The sequence below is a fragment of the Nipponia nippon genome, unplaced genomic scaffold (assembly GCF_047370975.1).
Source record: "Nipponia nippon isolate SJK-2023a ecotype South Korea unplaced genomic scaffold, ASM4737097v1 scaffold_26, whole genome shotgun sequence".
Taxonomy (NCBI): Eukaryota; Metazoa; Chordata; class Aves; order Pelecaniformes; family Threskiornithidae; genus Nipponia; species Nipponia nippon.
Window position 1 is genome coordinate 6,325,792 of NW_028262343.1, and position 19,456 is coordinate 6,345,247.

The following is a 19,456-nucleotide window of genomic DNA, read 5'->3' on the forward strand; positions in this document are numbered from 1 at the left end:
ACCGTATTTGGTGTGTCAGTTATTGTTTATACAATATTATGTTTTCTGTCTGGATTGAAGGGCAAATTAATTGAAAAATGCCTTATGATTGTGAAATAAGCTGATATTGAAGAAACCGGAAGAATACCAATGACTCACCACTTCCTTCTGACAGGCTTTCTCTTCCTTGTGCAGAGCCAAAGAATGCACACCATGCAATGAAAGGCTACACATTTAACCTTCCCTTGGAGGAAGATAAATCGATGATGGAGAAGCTGCATGACAGGTGTGACACTAAGAAATTTCTGGTTCATTTACAGCCAGAAGGCTAGTCAAAATCAGCATTACCCAGAGCATCACAGGTTTTCAGTGGTTCGGTAGGAACTGGGTCTACTTTAAGGAAAATAAATTTAGCTTTGCCGGTGAACAAAACACAAAAGCTACCTTAACAGAAGATTCCACTACAAGTTTCTGAGGCCATAACTTTGTTTTAGAAAACCACATGCCACATTTCAGTTTTGACAGGTTATAAAGATAATCAAAATGAATCCAGTTCTTTTGGATGGTAAAAGTGAGCTAATATTTAATGTATAATTTTTTATAACATTATGCAAGGAAATATGACATATCATTTTGCAAAAAGTTGTTACTCAAAAAAAAAGAAAAAAAAAGGAGAGAACAGGTAAAGATGTAAGAACTGATATTCTCTGTGTATTTATGACATTTCTTCTTATGTAAGTAATTTAGTGATAATCCATTACCATCATTGTATGGAGGAAGTGTATGCTTGCTCAATAATGTCCACTCTTGGGAATGCCCTGGGTCTGTATTTAACACAACACAATAAGAACTGACATGGCATTGATAACTCTGTAATTGTGTGGTGCCTAAGATGGGAGATGATAGGCTTCACAGAGATTCATCAATCAGAATTTTCTTTCTTTTTAATCAACCATTTCTAACTGTTCTTACCTGGCACACAGAAGTGCCTTCCCATCCACAATCCTCTGCTGAGTACTTTATTGAATTACATTCTATTTTTAATGTAATATACAAGTAATTTTCTTAGTAGTCCATGAATTAGCTTTGGTGCCTTTTCTGTACGGTGTTGTTTCAAATAAGAGTACTAAGTGTCTGTTGTTGTCAGAAGAAGATTCTTTTCTGACACTAAAATGCAAATCCACTGGATATGGTATCAAATTAATATACTGTGGGCAAAAGACATTCATGTTCAAACTGTAATTCTTATGTATGTCCCTTTAGTTGGAGTTACAATGAAGGACTAGAAGACTGCAGGGCATACTTAATTTGTATTAATCAGGTTGCAGAGGTCCTCAATTTTTGCATCTTTGGCACAATCTCTGCATCCTGCTTTCTTCCCAGCTGTCAAATATACCTTGAAACTACTTTCCAATTCCAGTGTAGCAGGAGTCCAATTATGCACTTACTGCATTTAACAAAAAAAAAAAAAAGGCTGTGCTCTAAGTTAGAACAATACTCTGTATCCCTCCTCCCCAGTAACTCCTCTGCCTGAGCTCTAATGGCCATCTCTTTAGAAGAAAAGCCAACCAGGTGAGGTGTTTTCCTGTACCTGTACAGCCAGCACGCCGCAGCTGGCACTTAAACACCTGGTAGTAACTCTAAAAAGAGCATTAGTCAGAGTAAGGTCCTGACATTCAGTACATCACCGTGATGTCGTGCACCCTGGAAGCTTTTTTGTCATGGAGGCAGATGACAGAGTAGTCATATAGAAGCTCCCAACCTGCTCCCGGGCAAGGTGAACTTTACTGAAGGTGTGCAGAATTAATAAAAGACAGTAAATTCCTTGTCAAAGTCAACTGCATTTCTTTCCTTTTCTGATGTGTAGTATATACTTCTTTTCCAGGCTTTTTGTTTAGAAAAGTTGAACAGATGATTACACAGACAGTGAAGAAGAGACAACAAGTACTGTGTTAGACATTAAGGGCAGAGAGATCTTCCAGCCTACTTCTTTGTATTTTGTGTCATGATAAAACAATATGAAATACATTTCAATATTTAATTATTAATCCTACAACAAGGTTTACTTATGAGCAGACCAACTAACATAACACATTTTTCACAGTGGGACAAAGTAACGATACATGTTAATGAAGTGTTTTTATGTCATGTATAATGCCACAAGCTGTGTCATACTGTGGGAAGTGATTTAGCAAATAACCACACAGACAAAAGGCTGTACATTTTAATTTTCTCCCCACTGAGAAACCCACCATTAAATTATCATCCTTCAAAGCTACTACTAGACATGCACAGTGCACACAATCATCAAAAATTAGGATTTGAAAGGAGATTGGAAAAAAAGTATTTACAGGAAAATAATATTCATGGGAACAATAAAAGGCAAAATACAGTCTGCACTTGCACATCTTTTGACTATCCCCATGGTTTCATGTTCCAGATGCTTCCAAATAAATGATCCTGTTAATCACCAATTTATGTTGATTGAAGACTGTTGCTGGAACTCTGAGTAATGACCCTAATCAGTGCAGCTGATCCTAACTCTGGTATCTGAAAAACATAGCTGTGAAATAAGGGGATACTGAAGTCATTTACTAAAGCAACTACAGCATCTGTTTGAGTATATTACACTTTTAAGTAAATGAGCAATTTGCTGTCACTTTAAAATATTTTTTTTTGCTTGCCATTTTGTATTCATATATATATATATCAGGAAACAGATACAGACACATACATATGTGTCCTCACATTTGCTGTTTTTCTTTCTTGCAGTGATGTGCTTTTGATGATTTAAAAAAAAAAAAAGATAGTTAAGCAAGCAATATTGATGCTGAACAAGTCCTTTTAGTCCTACATGCTTCTATCTAATACTTCTCTCCTCACTGCACCAGCAATGGTCCCTTAACCCTGGACTGCACTACTATGCCGAAGAGCCTCTCTTGCACTTCTGCGGTTACCTATTATTCCCCCCTCCCCCCCTTCAGCCTCACAGAGCACTTGCACAGCAATGGCATTTTGGAGGTAGCAAAGTTTTTACAGGCAAAGTAAAGTTCTTTTGGTTTATAACAATGCTGATAATCCTGTAGCTATAATTTAGCTTGGTCGCACAGGGTGATTTATTTTGCCTTTTTTCTTAAATAGCAAATCCAGATTCATATTTGCAATATATATGGCAAGTATCTGGCAACAAGATGTCCTTATTTCAGGGAATTTCTCATTAAACAATTCTCTAGAATTCTGGATTGACTCTGACTTTTTACGGTCATATCTCATTATGAAATTTGTTGCATATTTGTGGACATTAATCCCTTTTTGCCTGTTTTGCCAGGAACGCCTTCCAAGTTTCTCTCATTTCTCAAATTCGCTGCTTTGGATTTTATTTCCTCTATTGTTTTAGCTTTCATTTTTTTTAAGTATAAATGAATTCTGCTATTGCTTCTCATATCTGATCTTGTTAGATCATTTTGAGTTATTTTTCTCATTCAGTATTTTGCACAACCTCTTTCATAAACAACTCAGTCTTATATGCACATAAATTGTGTTCTGAAATGCCTGTGTCCATGTTTTAATGAAGGGGTTAAAACTTATTAAGTCATAGAAGCCACCTGTGATAAATTATCTTGGACTATCCTTGTTAAGGATTCATCCAACTTGCAAGCCACATGTTAGGGCTATCATATGAGTCATTTTACTTCTCATTGATAAGATAGACAGCATTGTTTTACTACAACATCAAGGATATGTTACTTTTATAATACTACATTTTACACCAGAACTGGTATAAATCCTATCAGCATGTAACGTCTTATCTCCTGGAAGCAAAGCAAAGGAAATATTCAGAGCTATACTTGACCTCTAGACATAAAAATGTGATTCCACCATTGTGTCCTTGCACCAATACCTGTTTGGAAGTAATTTCCCTACATGGCTGTACACTGCAAGCACAAAAGATTTGAGGTCTGAAATTTTGAGTCAGAATATGTGTGGCCTAGTTTTCATCTGAACACTTGAGCTTCTGCCTTTTTTTTTCACAGATACCTGAAACTGGATTGGCAAAATGGCAACTGACTTAATCCCGCTGTTAAATGATACTGGTTAATCAGACGAGTATGAGTTATATAATTGTACCTTTCTTTTTTTCTTTGAAGCCCTGAAGGTAAGTTTTGAATTACTCTGGTCACACTTTGCTTTTGAGACACTGCTGAGCAAAATTCATTTTGTTAGGGCTGCCAGGAGCCAAAGACAACAGTAACAACCATTTCACTGTCTACATCCTGCCTGGCACAGGGTGTCAGGATTGTCCTGCTGACTCACCCTGCAAGCAAGTAAACTGCAGGTTTATTTCTGTTGACACACGGAAGCTGATCGGAGGCATTAGACTTTAGATTTTATTTCTAGGATTAAAAATAAAGCAAGAAAAAAATTGTAAAATAATGAAAGTCTTGTGTATTCATTCAGAATGTCAGTAGTGCTGCTACCTGATTCACAAATCAAAAGACTGTGTATATATATGTATACATATATATATAGTTGCCTCTCAAGCCCTAACTTTTATATATTTGAATTTTGTTCTCCATCACAATTCTTAAAATAAAAGTATAGTGCTTGTCCCTGACCCCAGAAGCTAGAGCTAAAAGGAAATCCTGAGTATAGTGGAAGCTGTCAGCAACATATGCAGGCATGAATACAACTTTTCAGTAAAAAATTTGGAGATTAGATTTAAAACTTTCTAACACTTTTGAAAACTGAACACAGATACAGCCTAAACCTCTCCTAAGGCTCATGTTGAACTTTCATAAATTAAAGTTTATCTCACTCTGCCTGTGAACACTTTAAAACATACTGTTTAAACCAGTGATAAAAACAGAGTGTTTAATATTGTCTTATTGACACTTCATCATTGACTTCAGCAGGTAGAGACCTAACATGTCCTAAGTAGGACATAACTGTGTGCATCAAACAGGTCCTTGGGTAGACAGGAATCTTTGGATAGAAAGCTTAGAAGGGCAAGAATCACAAAATCAGAAGTTCATCAGTTAAATTGTTCTGTATCCCCAACACAGTAGAGGATTACAAGATATAAGATTCCTGAAGTGATGTACTGGAAAATCAAGAGAATAAAGCATTTCCTATGCACTGTTCCAGAAATGAAAGTCTACAATTGCAAACAAGCAAGCATGAATGAATGAGTTGGACATCAGGTCTTTATAAGGCATGGAGTACAGGAAATGACTGTGCTTTACCAGAAGGTGTTTCCAGTGTGGACATAGCTATATCAACAAAACTGTATTTTGCCCTGGAATGTAATAAGCTATCATGCACTGCCAACTTTGATCCTATAGCAAATCAAAATAAAGCAGTAAAACTTTTGCCCATATAACCACATCTCTAATAGAGATGTCTATTGGCAGAGCTAGACAAGTTAAGGGTCACAACTCTTCACAGCTCTGACATAGATGGGCTGGCAGAGGTCTTTTTGGGTGCAATTCATCTGGTCTATTCTAGACAACTACTTTAGAATGAGATGAGTAATGAGCTAAAAGTGTCTGTTTCTTGCCATTGACCAAAAGGGATCCTTGTATGTTTAATTTGGATATGGATGTCTGCAATGTAGCAGCTAAATTTATTCTGAGGAGTCTCACCCACAGCTTTGGATCTTGCCAAGGTCTCCAAGGTTTCAGAACTCACTAACAGACTACAAGATTTGCCTACAAAACAACATTATCAGGTGAAGGTTTCCCATACACCTCTACTTTACAGATATAAACTAGCAAATGCATCCAAGCAGACTTATGTCATACCAGAGAAAGATTTCTGTAGAGCTATAATACTCAGAAGATCATTTAGCTAATGAACTTATATAAGCTTTGTGGGTATGAAACATTTCTAGCCAAGGCTGAACCCCTAAGGCATGTTCACTGCCTGTAACTCAAGAAGGAAAAACACAGGACTTTTAGCCTGTGGCAGACTACGAGAACAGCTGAGTACACCTGTGTGTGTATTTGTCGTGGTTTAACCCCAGTATGCAACTAAGCACCATGCAGCTGCTCACTCACCCTCCCTCACCACAATGGGATGGAGGAGAGAATTGGAAGAGTAAAAGGGAGAAAACTCGTGGGTTGAGATAAAGACAGTTTAACAGGTAAAGCAAAAGCTGCGCATGCAAGCAAAGCAAAACAAGGAATTCATTCACTACTTCCCATTGGCAGGCAGGTGTTCAGCCATCCCCAGGAAAGCAGGGCTCCATCACGCATAACGGTTACTTGGGAAGACAAACGCCATCAATCTGAATGTCCTCCCCCTTCCTCCTTCTTCCCCCAGCTTTACATGCTGAGCATGATGTCATATGGTATGGAATATCCCTTGTTCAGTTGAGAGTCAGCTGCCCCATCTGTGTCCCCTCCCAGCTTCTTGTGCACCCCCAGCCTACTCACTGGTGGGATGGTGTGAGAAGCAGAAAAGGTCTTGACTCCATGCAATCACTGCTCAGCAACAACTAAAACATCAATGTGTTATCAACATTATTCTCATCCTAAATCCAAAACACAGCACTATACCAGCTACTAGGAAGAAAATTAACTCTATCCCAGCTGAAACCAGGACAGTATTGCAGAACTGCAGAAGGGTTACAGTCTGGGGCAAGATGACACCATCTCCTGCCATCCAGCTTCCTTTCCCCCTTTCCTGTACAGTCCCCACTGTCTGATCTCTTTCTCAGAAGGAGCAGAGAGCCTCTCCTCTTTCATCTCTGCTGCAGACAGAATTATTATTCTCCTCATATTCCTTCATATGGCTTCAGTCTAAACCAAGCATCCCCAGGGAAGGTGGAAAAAAACTGTGATGGGTGGACATGAATTCTGAGGGGGTCTGGGCACATTTCCTAGGCTGAGCAGACAAGAAATGCCAATGTGACAATCTTCTGTCATATGGAAATCCTATGGACATCATCCTGACCCTGGGCCAAGTTGCAGGCCCAGCTTTGCCTTTTCCTCACCATTAGAGATGTGTAGAAACCCCAGTCTGGAGATAGAAGGACAGTGGGTGCAGGGACCTATATTTCCCACAAACCAGGTGCTGGTAGGGACTCTGACTTAATTAAGAAAAATGGGATTCTGTGGATCACTTAAAATCAGTAAGAATTCCTTGTGAGAATCCTAAATGCTGCAGCAATTAGCTCTGTATGAATCATTTAACTATTTATGTCCAGAAAGAGCTGTTAAATAAGCACTAAACACACTCAAATGTAAGCACATGTATTTAAAGAGAAGGCAAATTGTCTGTCTTTTTTTGAAAACCCAAGAACTAACCCAACTGCCACAAAACAGATCTGGAAAAAAAAATAAAAAAAGAAAAAGAAACAGAACATATAGATTTAAGAGGTTAACAAACCTCTTATTTCTTCCCTTATGTTTAGTTTGGCTATATCAAGCCAGTGACCACTACTTAAGATGCAGTGACTCTACTCATTGTTTCTGAAGCTTCAATTTGCTATGCAGAATCTCAGCATTCATTATTTTCTTAAAAAGGTAAAACTTCAACCAACAGTTGTTAAAACTCCTGGCAATAGAAGGCAAAAGCAATGCTACTGCTTGCATATGCAGGGAACCAGAAGCTCAAGTGCTACTAATAGCCTCACTCACCTCTGCTGGATGTAAGTCAGAAAGGCCTATTAGAAAGTCCATGGGGAGGAGAATTCCTCATCTGACCATTTGTCTGTGAATGGCACCACATTGGACTGTGATCGTATTTGGGGGATAACCATCTGTTTTCCTATGCTGATCAGTAGAGCTAAGAAAGGCTAAAAGGGAGGAGTGATGTATCTGAAAAGCCTGGATGGTATTAGCCACCAGGTCCCACAACAAAGAGAGGCTATGGCTGTCTTCATCTAGGAAAGTTCCTAGATTTCACTGAAGCTAAATTTTGTATAGCAACATTTGAAAGTGAGGTCTCTGTTGTTCACAGCTGAATGGGAAGTTACAGCAAACCTGGCTTCATTTATACATGCCTTTGTCAGAATATGATGGGACTAGAGCAAGAAATCTCTTTGGGTATAAAACCTTTACACCTCAGAAACTTCAACTAGCACTCATTGTCATCTTAGCAATGTGTGCTGCTCTGAGCTTATTTAATCCTATAGACATGGGGGATGCAGGTCAGAGTTACAAAAGATATTTAAGTGGTTAGTTCCTAGCTCCAACAAATTTTACTGTGGTCTGAGTGTTGATCCTTTTTTTTGAGATTTTTCCAAGACAGCTAAAAGATCATCTCCAGATTGTCATCTAACATGAGGACTTTATTGATAGATCTGCTCACAGACACAAGGTGTCCTCTGTAAGTAGGCTTTTGTACTGCGGATTGTGGACTTGCAGATTGGGGAACTGCCAGTGGGACCCATCAAGTGGTAAAGAGAAGGTCAATGGTACTCTATTAACAGAAAAGAAGAAGTTTCAAGCAGGTGGTTCAGTCTCATCAGGGTTTGTGTTCAAAGACACAAATGATGACTACCTCTCAGATAGACGGTCCATAAAAAGGAATGTATGCAATCCAAGGCCAACCTGAAGCACAGAGGTGGGAGGCTTGGGATGGAAAGTAGAATGAACTGCAATGCAACTGAACTACTCTCTTGAGGGCCACAAAGCCCCTGGGGAACATGCAGAGAGCTTCCAGAGGAACAGGGCTTGTCCCATGGACCTATGCTTCCCACAGCAATCCCATGACCTCCAGGTGAGCATCGATCGCTTCAGTCTTCCATACAGAAGTGGAGAAAAGAATTTGGATGACAAGGTATAAATCTATATTGTCTTTTCTGACTCGTCACAGCAGTGCTGAATGGATCAATCATTTCATAAACAAATTTAAACTTCTACCCCCTATACATCTGGCAGTGGAAGGCCTTAGAATGGAAGAGAGGATGTGACTGAGAAAGAAATTATGAGTTATCTGAAATCAGTCCAGTAAAGTAAAGTGGGATATGCACGAACAGATGGATAAGGGATAATCAAGTACCTTTTCTAACATTTGTGGCAGATAATCTCTGAAGGCTGAAGTGCCACACTCTCCTTAAACAATTTAGAACAGGAAAGTAAATCAGATAAAAAACAGGGACCACCGAAAGTGACACAAAAGGTTCTATTAATCTGTTGTAAACTGCATGTTACATATTTATATATAATGCATGAGTGAGTGAGCGAGTCTGAGAGAATAAACAAACATCCCTAATGTTACTAAAGCCCAGAACAAATATGCTATATTTTTGTTAATATAATGATTGCTAAATTAGAAAATCTTTCCTCCTTCTCCTCAATTTTGCCCTGAAGGTTTTTTTTAAATTTTTGAATAGTATTAGAAAGCCCTCAAAACCTAAACAACAGCTGCTTAAAGAGAAATCTGATGAATAACCAATATTAAGCAAAAAGAAATGTCTAAAGGCAGAAGACACCTATCAATGATATAAATCCTTAATATAACCAAAGCTCATTTTGCTGATTCACTTCCCATTTACTCACTCAGAGCTAAAATAAACATTAAAAAGCAAGATAAATTAAGAACATGTTCTCAGTCGGTGTGAAAAGAACTTAAAGATAAACAACTCATCTGAAGACAAGAGATACAGGAGAGGGAGGTAGCTGCTACACTGCACACCAAAAGGGAGTTGGGCCTATAGCATATATAAGCAATATGCACAAAGCCATCTTTGGCTGCCTTCAGAAGAGAGGCAGGGGTGCTGCAGGAAGATACCACAGAATCCTTATATGGAAAGAAGACAGTGTGGAGCAGCATGCAAAGCAGGATGAATTAAATGTGCTGCTTAAAAGAACAGCTTGCTTTTGTACTTCAGTGAAGTTCAAAGCTTTCTGGCCAACCACTTTAAGGATACCTAGCAATCAAATAAATGACTTATGTTATAAAACCTTCATGCAGAGAAACAGTAGGTAATGCAAAATCGATCTCTATATGTGTGCTGGTTTTGGCTGGGATAGAGTTAATTTTCTTCATAGCAGCTAGTATGAAGCTATGTTTTGAATTTGTGCTGGAAACTGTTGATAATACAGGGATGTTTTCGTTATTGCTGAGCAGTGCTTACACAGAGTCAAGGCCTTTTCTGCTTCTCACACTGCCCTGCCAGCGAGTAGGCTGGGGGTGCACAAGAAGTTGGGAGGGGACACAGCTGGGACAGATGACCCCAATTGACCAAAGGGCTATTCCATACCATATGACATCATGCTCAGCAATAAAAGCTGGATGAAGAAGAAGGAAGGGGAGGATGTTCAGAGTGATGGCATTTGTCTTCCAAGTATCTGTTACGAGTGATGGAGCCCTGCTTTCCTGGAGATGGCTGAACACCTGCCTGCCGATGGGAAGCAGTGAATGAATTCCTTGTTTTGCTTTGTGTGCAAGCCTGGCTTTTGCTTTACCTATTAAACTGTTTTTATCTCAACCCACGAGTTTTCTCACTTTTACTCTTCTGATTCTCTCCCCCATCCCGCTGTGGGGGGAGTGAGCGAGCTGCTCTGTGGTGCTTAGTTGCCGGCTGGGGTTAAACCACGACAATATGTCTCTGTCCCTTACCTTTGTTCAGGGCTTTAAAAAGAATACATAATACTTTTAAATGCAGGTATAAATGCTAAAGGCTGGGGGAAGGGAGAGACCCTCCACTGTATCGCTGTAGAAAGAAGCTGAGGACAACGCCCTCTATCCTGACCCCTGGAAGATGGGGCAAACCGGTTTTCCCAAAATTATACGTCAGGCATCCTGCCAGCTCATTCCTTGTGTGCAGACCTTTAGCTAAGGAATTCATGGTAAAACAGTCAGTATTGCCTGCCCTGTTAAGTGTATGTCTCTAAGCAGCAGGACACCTGGGCTCCAATCCTGATTATAAGAGTTTTATTGCTGACTGCAAAGCCACAGCAGGGAGTAAGGTGGCACAGGTCATCCTGAGGACTCACGGTGAAGAGCAGGATGTCTAATACCTTTGATTAGAGGGGAAAAAGGAAAAGCAAACACACTAGAACTTGACTTTTAATTCTCAGACTGACGACGAGGAAGAGGAGTATTTTTACTTGTAATCTGAAGTATTGATACATAAATCACTGACAGATACTAACTGTAGCATCCTAGCATTTTTTGTTTTGGTTTGATTTGTTTTTTTAGCAATCTATTTTGTGCTGTAACACTTCAAAGCTGATGACAACGATTTTCAGAGAAAGGACATCTAAAATTTGGAGTCACATTGTCCTGAGCTTTGAATTTTTGTGTTGAGTTCTGTTAAACTAGGTTGGTTGTTCAAGTGCCTCAATGTGGATTTACAAGTCTATTTTTGGACTGCCAATTAGAATAGTCACAGAATGGTTAGATCTATGCTCTGCTTGACTTTTCACAGATACACTAAATGGATGCAAACTCTACACTGTCCTTCTTTCTGAGCTTGCCCACAAGAGATGAGAAGAACTGCAAGCCTCCCATTTTCAGTGCCTCCTAAGGGTCTCCAGCACAGTGTGTGATATGTGGATGTCAGACATCCACATATTTGATCTTGAGGTGATCTTGACATGATCTGGCTCATTCTTTCAGTACCAAAAAAAAACAAATGGAATAAAGCTGCTGTTTCTTTCTCTGTGTCCTGGTTTCAGCTGGGATAGAGTCAATATTCTTCCTAGTAGCTGGTATAGTACTGTGTTTTGGGTTTAGGATGAGAATAATGTTGATAACACACTGATGTTTTAGTTGCTGCTAAGTAGTGCTTACACTAGTCAAGGACTTTTCACCTTCCCATGCTCTGCCAGGTGCACAAGAAGCTGGGAGGGGGCACAGCCAGGACAGCTGACCCAGGCTGGCCAAAGGGCTATTCCATACCATATGATGTCATGCTCAGTATATATACTGGGGGAGTTGGCCAGGGGGCAGCTATCGCTGCTTGGGGATGTGCTGGGCATTGGTCAGCGGGTGGTAAGCAATTGCATAGTGTATCACATGCTTTGTATATATTTAAACCACCCTATCCCTGTCCCTGAGTGAGCTGTGAGATATGCAAAAAAAATTCAGCTGTCGTCCAGGTGAGCACAGTGCCACCTGGCTGCTCTGATGCTGGGATAATGGGGCTAGTAGCCTGGAATTAGAGGGTAGGGAAGCCAAGCAGCTGGGATCCCTTTCTAGGGAAGGGGACATTGACAAAGCAATTGGAAAAAAGGCAAAAGTCCTCAGCCTCTGGAGGTGACTCATGTCAGGTGTGAAGGAAAGATATCCCTTCAAGGAAGATCTTATATGTCACCCAGGCAAGTGGACCACCATGGAGAGAGGTATCCAGTACCTGAGGGAATTAGCCATGCTGGAGGTGATTTATAATGACCTGGACAACGAGCAGTAATCCAAAGATCCAGATGAAGTCCAGTGCACACGACCCATGTGGTGGAAGTTTGTACGGAGCGCACCACCATCACACGCAAACTCTTTGGCAATAATGACCTGGAAAGATGAAGAAGGACCAACGGTGGATGAAATGGCTGGCCAACTTCGACAATATGAAGAAAGTCTACGGGCCTGCGTCTCAGCTGTGGAGAAACTGCCTGACGTGCTAGCTGAGAAATTATCCCGGGAGTTCCAGCGATTCAAAGAGGACATGTCCTACTCCTCGCCTGTACAGACCAGTATCTCAGCCATTAGGAGTAAGTGTCCCTCTGCTCAAGAGAGAAGATATAGTGGATACACACCACGGGGCACCCTGTGGTTTTATCTGCGTGACCACGGAGAGGACATGAGGAAGTGGGATGGAAAATCTGCCTCGACCCTAGAGGCATGGGTACGTGAGTTGCAAGGAAAAACAACTACAAAAGGGGGTTCTCCCAGGAGAGCTGCGGCTCCAGTTTCCAGCGAGCAGTTCCCCAGACAGAGTAGAAGGGCTGATTTTGCTTCCGATCTTAATAAAGGGGTTTTTGATTCGCATTTACAAGAAGTGAGTAACGAATGCTATGACCAGGACTAGAGGGGCCCTGCCTCCAGCCAGGTGGAGGAGAGGGACAACCGGGTGTACTGGACTGTGTGGATTCGATGGCCTGGCACATCAGACCCACAGGAGTATAAGGCTTTAGTAGACAGCGGTGCACAGTGTACCCGAATGCCATCAAGCTATGAAGGGGTAGAACCCACCTGTATTTCTGGAGTGACAGGGGGATCCCAAGAGATGACTGTATTGGAAGGCGAAGTGAGCTTAACCAGGAAGGAGTGGCAGAAGCACCCCATTGTGACTGGCCCAGAGGCTCTGTGCATCCTTGGCATAGACTACCTCAGGAGAGGGTATTTCAAGGACCCAAAAGGGTACTGGTGGGCTTTTGGTATAGCTGCCTTGGAGACGGAGGAAATTAAACAGCTGTCTACCCTGCCTGGTCTCTTGAAGGACCCTTCTGTTGTGGGGTTGCTGAGGGTCAAAGAACAACAGGTGCCAATCGCTACCACAACAGTGCACCGGCGGCAATATCGCACCAACAGAGACTCCCTGATTCCCATCCATAAGTTGATTCGTTGACTGGAGAGCCAAGGAGTGATCAGCAAGACTCGCTCACCTTTTAACAGTCCCATATGGCCAGTGCGAAAGTCTAATGGAGAGTGGAGGCTAACAGTAGACTATCGGGGCCTGAAGGAAGTCATGCCACCACTGAGCGCTGCTGTGCTGGACATGCTAGAACTTCAATACGAACTGCAGTCAAAGGCAGCCAAGTGGTATGCCACAACTGATATTGCTAATGCATTTTTCTCAATCCCTTTGGCAGCAGAGTGCAGGCCACAGTTTGCTTTCACTTGGAGGGGGGTCCAGTACACCTGGAATCGACTGCCCCAGGGGTGGAAACACAGCCCCACCATTTGCCATGGACTGATCCAGACTGCATTGGAACAGGGTGGGGCTCCGGAACACCTGCAGTACATTGATGACATCATCATGTGGGGCAACACAGCAGAAGAAGTTTATGAGAAAGGGAAGAAAATAGTCCAAATCCTTCTGGAGGCCGGCTTTGCCATAAAACAAAGTAAGGTCAAGGGACCTGCACAGGAGATCCAGTTCTTAGGAATAAAATGGCAAGATGGACGTCGTCAGATCCCAATGGATGTAATCAATAAAATAACAGCCATGTCTCCACCAACCAGCAAAAACGAAACACAAGCTTTCTTGGGTGTTGTGGGTTTTTGGAGAATGCATGTTCCAAATTACAGTCTGATCGTAAGCCCTCTCTATCAAGTGACCCGGAAGAAGAACGATTTCAAATGGGGCCCTGAGCAATGACAAGGCTTTGAACAAATTAAGCAGGAGATGATAGTTCATGCAGTAGCTCTTGGGCCAGTCCGGGCAGGACAAGATGTAAACAAATGTGCTCTACACCGCAGCTGGGGAGAACAGCCCTACCTGGAGCCTCTGGCAGAAAGCACCAGGGGAGACTCGAGGTCGACCCCTAGGGTTTTGGAGTCGAGGATACAGAGGATCCGAGGCCCGTTATACTCCAACTGAAAAAGAGATATAGGCAGCACATGAAGGGGTTCGAGCTGCTTTGGAAGTGGTTGGTACTGAAGCACAGCTCCTCTTGGCACCTGGACTGCCAGTGCTGGGCTGGATGTTCAAAGGGAGGGTCCCCTGTACACATCATGCAACTGATGCTACATGGAGTAAGTGGGTTGCACTGATCACACAATGGGCTCGAATACGAAACCCCAGTCACCCAGGAATCTTGGAAGTGATCATGGATTGGCCAGAAGGCAAAGATTTCGGAATATCACCAGAGGAGGAGGTGACGCGTGCTGAGGAGGCCCCACTGTATAATAAACTGCCAGAAAATGAGAAGCAATATGCCCTGTTGACTGATGGGTCCTGTCATCTTGTGGGGAAGCATCGGAGGTGGAAAGCTGCTGCATGGAATCCTGTACGACAAGTTGCAGAAACTACTGAAGGAGAAGGGGAATCGAGTCATTCTGCAGAGGTGAAAGCCATCCAGCTGGCTTGAGATATTGCTTAATGAGAGAAGTGGCCAATGCTCTATCTCTATACTGACTCATGGATGGTGGCAAATGCCCTGTGGGGGTGGTTGCAGCAATGGAAGCAGAGCAACTGGCAGCGCAGAGGCAAACCCATCTGGGATGCCACATTGTGGCAAGATATTGCTGCCTGGGTAGAGAACCTGGTTGTAAAAGTACATCACATAGATGCTCACATACCCAAGAGTCAGGCCACTGAAGAACATCAAAACAACCAGCAGGTGGATCAGGCTGCTAAGACTGAAGTGGCTCAGGTGGAGCTGGACTGGCAACATAAGGGGGAGCTATTTATAGCTTGGTGTTCCCATGACACCTCAGGCCTTCAAGCAAGAGATGCAACATATAGATGGGCTCGTGATCGAAGGGTGGACTTGACCTTGGACACTATTGCACAGGTTATCCATGAATGCGAAACATGAGCTGCAATCAAGCAAGCCAAGCGGTTCAAGCCTCTGTGGTACGGAGAACAATGGCTGAAATATCAATATGGGGAGGCCTGGCAGATTGATTATATCACACTCCCACAAACCCGCCAAGGCAAGCGCCATGTGCTTACAATGGTGGAAGCAACCACCAGATGGCTGGAAACATATCCCGTGCCCCATGCCACCACCCAGAACACTATCCTGGGCCTTGAAAAGCAAGTCCTATGGTGACATGGCACCCCAGAAAGAACTGAGTCAGACAACGGGACTCATTTCCGAAGCAACCTCGTAGACACCTGGGCCAAAGAGCATGGCATTGAGTGGGTATATCACATCCCCTATCATGCACCAGCCTCCGGGAAAATCGAACGATACAATGGACTGTTAAAGACTACACTGAGAGCAGTGGGTGGTGGGACATTCAAACATTGGGATACACATTTAGCAAAGGCCACCTGGTTAGTCAACACTAGGGGATCTGCCAGTCGAGCTGGCCCTGCCCAGTCAAGACTTTTATGTACTGTAGAGGGGGATAAAGTCCCTGTAGTGCACCTAAAATATATGCTGGGGAAGACAGTCTGGGTTACTCCTGCCTCAGGCAGAGGAAAACCCATTCATGGGATTGCTTTTGCTCAAGGACCTGGGTGCACTTGGTGGGTGATGCGGGAGGATGGGGAAGTCTGATGTGTACCTCAAGGGGATTTGATTTTGGGTGAAAATAGCCAATGAACTGAAGTATATAATGTTAGTTGCTGTATAATACTGGATGTCATCACTTCTGTGATTACTATGTGCCATATCAACAGTATACAGTAAGAATCACCCAGATTAATGAAGAATGAACTTTGAGGAAACCGAGCAAAGTGGAGCGGTGATGGAACCAGAACTGGCTTCAGCATGCAACAATCCAATACCACACACCATCTCTCCTGCCCTGAAAGACTGTTATGACATGAAGCTCAAAGTCATGGACTAAATGAACCCAATGAACATTTTAGAGGGATAGCCCATAGACTAAGGGAATTATATCTGTGTGTGTGTGTGTGTGTATATATATATATATCTCAAAAGACTGGAAAAGTGGTGGTGATTAATTGGAATGTATTGGAAAGGGTAGGACCTGGGTGTGACGTAGATGGTATGGAATAAGGGGTGGATACTGTCCTGGTTTCGGCTGGGATAGAGTTAATTTTCTTCCTAGTAGCTGGCATAGTGCTGTGTTTTGGATTTTGGATGAGAATAATGTTGATAACACACTGATGTTTTAGTTGTTGCTAAGTAGTGCTTACACTAGTAAAGGACTTTTCAGCTTCCCATGCTCTGCCCGGTGCACAAGAAGCTGGGAGGGGGCACAGCCAGGACAGCTAACCCAGACTGGCCAAAGGGCTATTCCATACCATATGGCATCATGGTCAGTACATAAACTGGGGAAGTTGGCTGGGGACGTGCTGGGCATCATTTGGTGGGTGGTGAGCAATTGTATAGTGTATCACTTGCTTTGTATATTATTATTGTATTATATTATTATTACTACTACTACTACTATTACTACTATTCTATTTCATTTTACTTCAGTTATTAAACTGTTCTTATCTCAACCCCCGAGTTTTCTCACCTTTACTCTTCCGATTCTCTCCCCCATCCCACCGGGGGTGGGGAGTGAGTGAGCGGTTGTGTGGTGCTTAGTTGCTGGCTGGGGTTAAACCACAACACACTGAAATCCCAGATTACTGCTTCTGGTTGGAATACTTCTGTACAAACCCCCTCATGTTTCCCATATTTCATCATGCCACCAAATCTCATCTCTGCATTACTGATAGCTCCAACCTGTATGTCCAACATTTCACTTTTCTAACAGTAACCTCCACACATTCTCCCAATCTGTCCTTTGTAAAAAGCAGCATGATGTTATCCTCCTTTGAATCTCTGCTGAGAAACAACCTGTTTAGTGATGTCTGTTTAAGGAGTAGCCAGCTGGGGTGCTGTGAATGAAGTTATTACACTAATTCTCACTGTTTCACTGGTATCCTGTGTTTCTTTCTGTTGCCTTATATCTTTATTCCTTATGCTTTACTCATACTTCTTTGGTCATGGATTTTTAAATTTTTTTATATTCATGTACAGCAATTAAAATAATGGTATGTCACTTACTCAAACTCGATAATAACAGAGAGAGCTGCAAACAGTGAAGGAAAAGCCCAAGGACTAAGTCAGACAGCAGGCTAGAGCAAAACACTTGGGTTTACAATACAGTATTGGTTTGTAGCTGTCTCACTCTTGGGGCCAGAAAAGAGTCAAGAGAGGAAACCAAACCCAGGCCTAGATGAAGGAGGAAGACATGAGAATTTTATGGACTGATACACATGAAGACCTCTGGCTCCTGTTTGTTTCTACTGTGTTCAGGGAAATAGGATACTGCATGCTCATTTGTAAATGAAAAAGATTATATTTTACCTGAATAATATAATAAATTTCTCCATCACAGAGAAACATCTGTGCTAAAGGCTAAATATCAGCTAACTGTGTGCACCAAGGAAAAAACAAGAATGATATTAAAAGAGCAATGCATCAATATTTAAAGTTAGTCCTAATTATTGCTGTAAAAGAATCATGTAGGGTGCTTTACAGGCATCATAAAATACCCCACACACTTCATAGCATTCTGAGGCTTTGGTAATAAAATAAAAACAGAATATAAACTCTTGTTTATTGTACTTTCAAGGATTTTATGTGTAATTCTACAAGGTCAAAGAGAATAACATTTCTTTTGCACATAAATTATTAAGGAAAAATTTTACTCTGCTCAAGTGCTCTGAAGAAATGTTTTCTATAAAGCTCAAGAATTGTTTTCCTCTTAGTTGTGAACCAGTTGGTTGACATAGTTTATTTGGACTGCTAAAAAGTTTGAAACTCTTTTTTAAGAAGTTTGTAAGGAGGAGGATTTGGACACATGAACTCCCAGTTGTTTCTCCACTCTTCCTGCTGGAGTTTTAGTGTAACAGACTAAACATGATGTCTCTCGATATTTACATCGACAGCAACATACAAGCTTATCTGATGATGAACTATGGCTCTGGGCTGCGAGCTGGTTGAGAAGCAGGTATATGTTTTATTTTGTTGAGTTGTGTATAGCAGCAATAATATGGAGGAAGAGCAGTCACAGATAGTTGAGGCATGGAAGTAGCATGTCAGGCTATTGCAGCTGTTTGTCTAGTAAACACAAGTAGGAAACTAAAGTACAGGACAAGCACTAAAATATCATCTAGAACAGGAGCTGGCTAAGAGACACAAGACACAGAGGGAAAGAAAACCAACATTTCATTTGGTGAAAAAAGAGCAGAAATGCCTCCAATTTTTGTGAAACAGTAAAAATAACATTCTGAAAAAACAAGGTAAAATGATAACACGCGGATATATCAGATAGGATAGTCAGGATGGAAGATGACTGAAAAATGCATCTTCTCAGAGGAGCACATTTAATGTTATTTTCTTTTTGGGGTTTGGCTGTTTCTCTGTCTTCTGCCTGTAAATACATAGAATAGGTTCCACCTTACCTAACCTGAGACATTTACAGTGTAAGTGTCCATGACTGTGGGTCAGTCACTGCTGACTCCCTCACTGGAGAGAGAAAGGCACTTTTAGGGCACAAATCACACAACCCATTTTAGATGTCTGTCTTAGGATGAGACAAATCATGTGACAAAAGTACCCAGTTCTCTGCACTGGCTGTAAAGTGAGCCTAGAGTAACTAGCACAGGGCAGATGCTGACATCTTGTCAGATGAATGCCAGCCTTACGAATCATCAACAGCTCATGATCCCAGCTTAATCATAACTCCTTTTCTTTCTTTTCTTTTCTTTTCTTTTCTTTTCTTTTCTTTTCTTTTCTTTTCTTTTCTTTTCTTTTCTTTTCTTTTCTTTTCTTTTCTTTTCTTTTCTTTTCTTTTCTTTTCTTTTCTTTTCTTTTCTTTTCTTTTCTTTTCTTTTCTTTTCCTTTCCTTTCCTTTCCTTTCCTTTCCTTTTCTTTTCTTTTCAAAT

The 19,456-nt window shown here is 41.7% G+C and overlaps 1 protein-coding gene and 1 long non-coding RNA gene across 2 annotated transcripts in view; one reads left to right on the forward strand and one right to left on the reverse strand.

The window, feature by feature from the left end:
- The window catches only part of LOC148055203 (ras-related protein Rab-3C-like), a 166,292-nt gene that overhangs the window by 41,763 nt on the left and 105,073 nt on the right, over positions 1–19,456 (reverse strand). The window lies entirely within an intron of this gene.
- LOC148055204 (uncharacterized) lies at positions 174–11,744 on the forward strand. Its single transcript, XR_015705777.1, has 3 exons — positions 174–265; positions 4,014–4,135; positions 11,360–11,744. It is a non-coding gene; the product is annotated as an uncharacterized LOC148055204 (long non-coding RNA).